The sequence below is a fragment of the Helianthus annuus genome, chromosome 14 (genome assembly GCF_002127325.2).
Source record: "Helianthus annuus cultivar XRQ/B chromosome 14, HanXRQr2.0-SUNRISE, whole genome shotgun sequence".
Taxonomy (NCBI): domain Eukaryota; kingdom Viridiplantae; phylum Streptophyta; class Magnoliopsida; order Asterales; family Asteraceae; genus Helianthus; species Helianthus annuus.
The window spans coordinates 67,067,447-67,073,960 of record NC_035446.2 but is presented as its reverse complement, the minus strand read 5'-3'; positions in this window follow the sequence as shown (position 1 = coordinate 67,073,960).

The window sequence follows — 6,514 nt, the reverse complement described above, 5'->3', positions numbered from 1 at the left end:
ATATGAGCAACAAAATGTGCCTGTATAATTGTTTAGTTCTATGATAATTATATCTGAACATGTTTGCAATTCAGATGTCAAAGGAAATCGCATTTAATTAGGAAATTCAGGGTAGTAATGAAAACTCATTGGATAGGAATACTATAGAAAATATAATACCTCAAGGAATATCGAATGCTATACCTTCGATCATTGAAGCTATTAAAATTTCTGTGCCTTTAAACGAGAGTCCTACTACCCACTGTAGACATACTCATCACTTCGAACCTAGCCCAAGTTCCAATGGAGGTCATGATATCCATATCAAAACTCCATCTTCCAAACGAAAGAAAACCACAACCTATAATTACTCTTATAAGGAATTCCATTCTGACAAGTCCTCTAAGAATAAAGGAATGGAACCAACGATCGCGCAACCTACCTGCAACAACTATAACAAAAAGCGTTCAAGAAGACGCTATTCTAGGAAGACACACCGCTGCAACTTCTGCAAGAAGACTGGACATACAGAGGAAGAATGTAGAAGGGAAAATAACATCTGTTACAAATGCGGAGAACCAGGTCACATCCGTCCCTACTGCCCGAAACTATCTAAGGCACCCGGCAACAAGGCTAGAAACCTAGATGAAGCCAAGAAGGACGCATAAAATATCTACGACATAGGAAGCAATAGCAAATTCTAACATAAGCACCCGTACGTTTTGTCTGTCCTAAAGTATTAGTTGACTTTTGGTTTTAATCGAAGTTTTATAAATAAAAAGGTCCTTATCTTTCTTTCATAAAACCAACACTCATTTGTCTCATCTCTTGACAAATTCATATGTTGCATGTGCATTGCTTGTTATGCATGTGATGTTGCTTTAGAGGACCTTTTATTCACAAGTTTGGATCTTATTTCGTTATACTCATTTTTAACAATCCCTATGATTGCAAAAATGTTGACTTTTGATATCAAGTCAACAGATTTCTTGGAAAACTCCTTTTCTTTTCAAAGTTACTTACCGGATTTCATTGTAACCATTTCTTGTCAATACATATATCCATTGTTGGAATATGTCTAAACCAAGCTCAATTGTTTGAACTTGTTCACAATATACATTCAATTCGAAATCCCATATGATGAATTGAGATCATCATATAATCTCATTTGTTTGAATGATAGTAGACCTGTTCAAAGTCTACAACTCCAATACATCATTTGTTAAATCACGACACCTTGCGGTGGCGTTTTTCTTTCAAAATTGAACTCATTTCATTTTCACACCTGAGGTACAGATTTATTTATCTTCTATTGATTTGTTATCCTAAACCAATCTTAATATAATTTTGTGTTAAGATAACGATACCTAAATTCCTATTCCAATGTACCTCCAACATTTTTTTATCTTTGATCAATCCTACGATGTTCATTTATTCCATCATTAGAACATCTTGTCTTTCGAATATTCAAATTCATTTCATTGAAACATTCAGTTAGTTTCAAGAACGGTGAATTCATTCGGTAACCGTAATTATTAAATTCTTTCAATCATTACAACACCTTGAGGTGTTTGTATAAATTTGTAGCCTGAGCTAATCATAATCCCTAATCATATCAATTCATACGCCTTTCGTTTGACTCATAATTCAAATAGTCTTGATACAATTATGTATCAGTACAATGATACACTAAATCGTATTGTATTTTCGGTGTATCCCTGCCATTCAAATAAATGTCACTGATTTCTAGTTTGTTAATTGACAAATCATTTTTCATGCTTCTATTCTCATTTGAGATTATTGATTCAGAGTCTTCCTCAATTGACAATCAAAGTAAGTTCTCTTCTGACATTGAATCCTATTGTTTCTAAAAGTCATTCTGAATTATATGCCTATCAAATCTCTCTTTTGATTTGTGAAACTCAGTCACCTCGATGATTGTATCATTTCCTCTAAGTTCAATTGATTCCTAAAACTAATTTGGACAATTGAATTCCAGTTGTTATCTTTATGTCTTGATTCTGCCTCAAACACCTTGATATACTATTTTTACTAACTAAAAGACGTAACGTAACCCCAAGGAGATATCGTAACCCAAATCTCGAGGACGAGATTTAAAACAAGGTGGGGATGATATAACAACCCTCAAAAACGACCCTAAACGTTCCTAAATACACCGCGTATGCGATAAACGAGCCCATATACCTTTTATATTAATAAAAATCAAATAAAACAAGAAAAATGGGTCGCTCGCGGGCCGCGACCAAGACCCTCAAGTCTGTCGCGGGGCGCGATGGAGGGTAACTTGCCGGACACCCAACGAGCCACGTGTCCTGACACGTAGCAACCATATTCGCTGACTCAGCAACCCTATCGCCGCCTTTATGGCCCTCGCGGCTGCGATAGAGATAGAAGCAGCCCTCGCGGGGTGCAAGGAACCCCGGATCAGGCTATAAAAGGAGTAGGGATCGGCATTTTAATTCGTTCAAAATTTTCTACTTCTCTCTCAATTCTAATAGGCTAAAGTTATATCCAAATACCCCCCAAAGAAGTGAAGCTCTACCTCGTTGTAAGTACTATAACCTTGCTATTACCCTACACGATCGATTTAGGATTTCCGTAACGCATGTCGGCTCTGCCTGACTCAGTCGTTGTAATTATGTCTCGTGTTACACCTGATTGATCTAGGATTCCGTAATTCATGTCAAGGCTCTACCTGACTCAGTCATTGGAATTCTGTTGTACGATTAATGTGATTTGAGTTATTTTTACTAACACATGTGTATTATTTAAATTTAACAAATAATGTTACTAGGAAGCTATAATATTACCAGGAAGCTATAATATTATCTGGAAGCGATAATATTACCAGGAAGCCTGTAGAAATACCTATGCCTATAAATGTGAGTCCATTCTCTTTTCTCACAGTTTGTGAGCCCTTATTTCAAATGTTTTCCAAAACTATAAATATTTATCAGTTATAACTACAGTGATTAAGTCTTTGTAATTCTTCAATTGATGCCAGTATTATGGGGTATGTGTACGGTACTTGATAACCTTCACAATTGTGCATGGGTATCCAATGTGTGATATGACCATAGTTACAGATCCGTCGAGTGACACGTACTGCACAAGTAATTGTGTAGATATAAACTGTTGGTCCCAGGTTGGACTTAAAAACTTCTTTTCACGTAATATGGCAAGTGATTTCAATAGATCTGAAAATAGTGTGCGGAAATAGAAATCAGACCTTCAAGAAACAAGACCTACAGAATTTTCAAGTTTATGTCACTTTGAAACAAAATGGTTTACAAGGTGATTGTAAGATTATTATCTATTACAAATGAATACTTGAATTCTGAGGTGAAAGGACAATGGAGTTTGTAGTATCCACTGAATGCTAAGCTTAACTCATTGTTCTCTGCTTGATGAGCCTTCTATTTATAGACGGCTTAGATACGTGAATAAACATTTGTTTATTCATGTATAAGTCCTGCAAAAAGTAGCTCTTTGACATATTCATTGAATCCAACAATCAAGTTGCCTTTGTCATCATGATATCTAATAATGTCAAGTTGCTTCGATTATTATGGCAGGATAGAACTGGTTTTTAGACAAGTGGGGTTTTTTATCAGAATTTCTGATAAACCACTTCATCAGAAATTCTGGTGAACAAATCATCAGAAAATCTGATGATCAGAATTGTCAGAAACTGATGATATTTCATCAGAAATATCATCAGATCCATCAGAAAGACCTTCTCTGATAATCTTCTTCAGCTCTTGATCAACTTATGATACTTTGAAGTAGATATTGTTGCTTTCAGTTGTCCTATCCGATCTTCTTCTTCTTGTTTTGATCTTCAGGACTATTATCTTCTTCATAGATCAAGTTGAATCTGATTTTCTTCAATACTTACAAATAAAGTTTCCTAACAGTTTCCCCCTAAGTATTGTAAGAAAATGAACTATCTCATGAACAGAAAATTTCCAAATAGTGGAAACTTACAATTTGCAAATCAAACCAGTTACTGCTATTCTGAAAAACAAATTACATAATGAAATGAAAATTTAAAACAAATATGTTCTTCAAAACAACTTCAATTTCTTTAGTACATCTCCATCCTTTAATTGCTTCTTGTATGAGATATACTTGTTGCAGATGTTATACGTGTCTTTGTACCAGCTTCTTGCTTGAATCCAATCTTCAATCATTTGTTCAATTTCCTGTCTTTCATTCTCTTTGTTCATTCCTGTCTTCTCTTCTGAAGTTGTTCTTGTCTCCTGGTCATACTTTTCATAATAAACTTCAGAATCTGATTTGAGTATTTGCAGATATCAACACTTCTGAACAGAGCTTTGTTCTTCTTAATATCTCTGTAGACTACACCATAGTTATGTCTGTCTTTTATCCTTGGCAGTTCAATGATGTCTCCAGATCTTGCATCTTCTATCAGCTCTGCGGGAATTCTTGTTTTTGGTGCACTAAGATAGACCTTTTTGTTGTGCACATAATCATAGTTGATGCATAAATCAAAGTCAGAAAAAGCCATTCTTTCAAACAACTTTATTCTAGCATTTGATATGCCCTTTAATGCTCTTCTGACTTCTTTGTTGTTTTTCTTTTCTTTTTCATACTGATCCTTCATGAACAGAATGTCCAAAGGATGTAATCTATCAGCAATTTCTTCATCAGTCACTTTTTCTTCTTCCCCATTTTCTCTTAGAAGTGCGTATCTGTTCTGCACATAAGTTCCTCCAACACCATCAGTTCCAATTTTTACTTCATAGCCATTCTGTAAGGAGTTGGTGGCCTTTATGGTACATCTTCTTTTGACAAATAGTATTTCACCAGATTGCATTCAGGGAATATCATTATATCCCTGTCAATCTCTCTAACCATGACAGATTGAATTTCAGAGATTTTTCTTTTGACAATCTGTGGTTTTCTTGAATCAGCTTCTTGTTCCCATTCATTCATTGTTTGCAGATTCATCAATTTACTTATTGCAGCGTCATCAGAAGAAGTTGGTTTTGGAATAGTTTGAGAAGTTATAAGTTTCAAATTTGTGACAACTTGAGGTTTTGAAGTTGCTAACCTTTTCAGCATTTCATCTTTTGAGACATTTGGAGGTGGTCCCATCATAGTGGTTCCAGCTTTGGTGATTGGTATAGTAGATGATTGCTGTGTGGTTGACTTTGGAATTTCTTGGTGTGATCCTTCAACAGGAATTTCCTTCATGATTTCTTTGGGATCCACTTTAGCCAATCTGGCAATGTTGAAGTGTATTCTCTTCATCAGATGTTGCATTTCTCCTACCAGATTTGAGTTACTGGCTATGCTTTTCTGAACTTTTGTAAATTCAGTTTGAGCTTTCTCCTGCATGGCAGCCCATTCTTTTGTCAGCTTCTCAAGGGCATCTGTGATACTGTTGTTGGTTGCCCTTAGGATGTTGACTTCCTCCAAGACCTTGTTTGCACTGCTTGATTGTCTTAACTCCTCAACATTTGTAACTTGTGTCTTGATCTTTTCTATTTCTGTGAAAATCTTCTGAATTTCTGATGCAGAGATGTTGGTTTCTGGTGCCTTTTCTTTTAACCTTTGAAGAGACTTTAGTGCTTCAGTATTTCTTTCAGTTTGTGCCTTTATCACCTCCACTAATTCTGATAAAGTCTTCATATCTGCCCTCTAACCTTGTATCTCTAACCGCAACAAATCAAGCTTTTCTTCCACTAGACTTCTTTTGTAGGCTTTGTAAACCTTTTCTAGGATAGTTTCCAAATTTTCTTGTGTCATGGGTGTTTCAGGGATATTTGGAACAACATATGTTCCTTCTAACATTCCGGTTGTAAACACATTTGTAGCTGTTTTGGAAATGATTGGATCACTTTTGGCTTTACCAGATTTTGGTGCAACCTTAAGTGTACCAGAATCATCTCCACCAGAGGTGAAAAACACATTTTCATCCTTGATTTCCTTATGTCCTTGAATCATATCAATATATGATTCTCTATAAGTTTTTGAGGTAAACAGATTATCTTTTACCAGATTTCCTTGATCAGTTTTCTGATCTCTATCTGTTGAGATCTCAACCTCTTCCTCATTTTCTGATTCAGAGTTGAGATGAATGGAACTAGTAACCTCCTCATTAACATCAGTGTTTCTCTATTCTAACTTGTAAGAAACATTAATTGAATCTTCTGAGTTTGTTCTTTTTGAAGGAGTATTAACTAAAACTGTGTTTAAAAGAGAATGTACCAGCAACCCGAGACTCATCATGATGTATGACCTCAGTGGCTTCATCTGTTGCTCCACCAAAGTGAGTTTCTTCATATGTTGATCTTCAGCATCTTCATGAGTTCCTCCAGCAATATGAGATTCTTCATAGTGTTGATGTTCTTTCTCTTGATGAATTTCAAACTCAAGATGAGTTCCAGCTTCATGAATCTTTTGGCTCTCAGCATGTTCTGTCTTGTTTTCTGGTGAGTTTGTTATCATCAGAATTCCTTCTCCTCCTACAGCCTCTGTTTCCGAT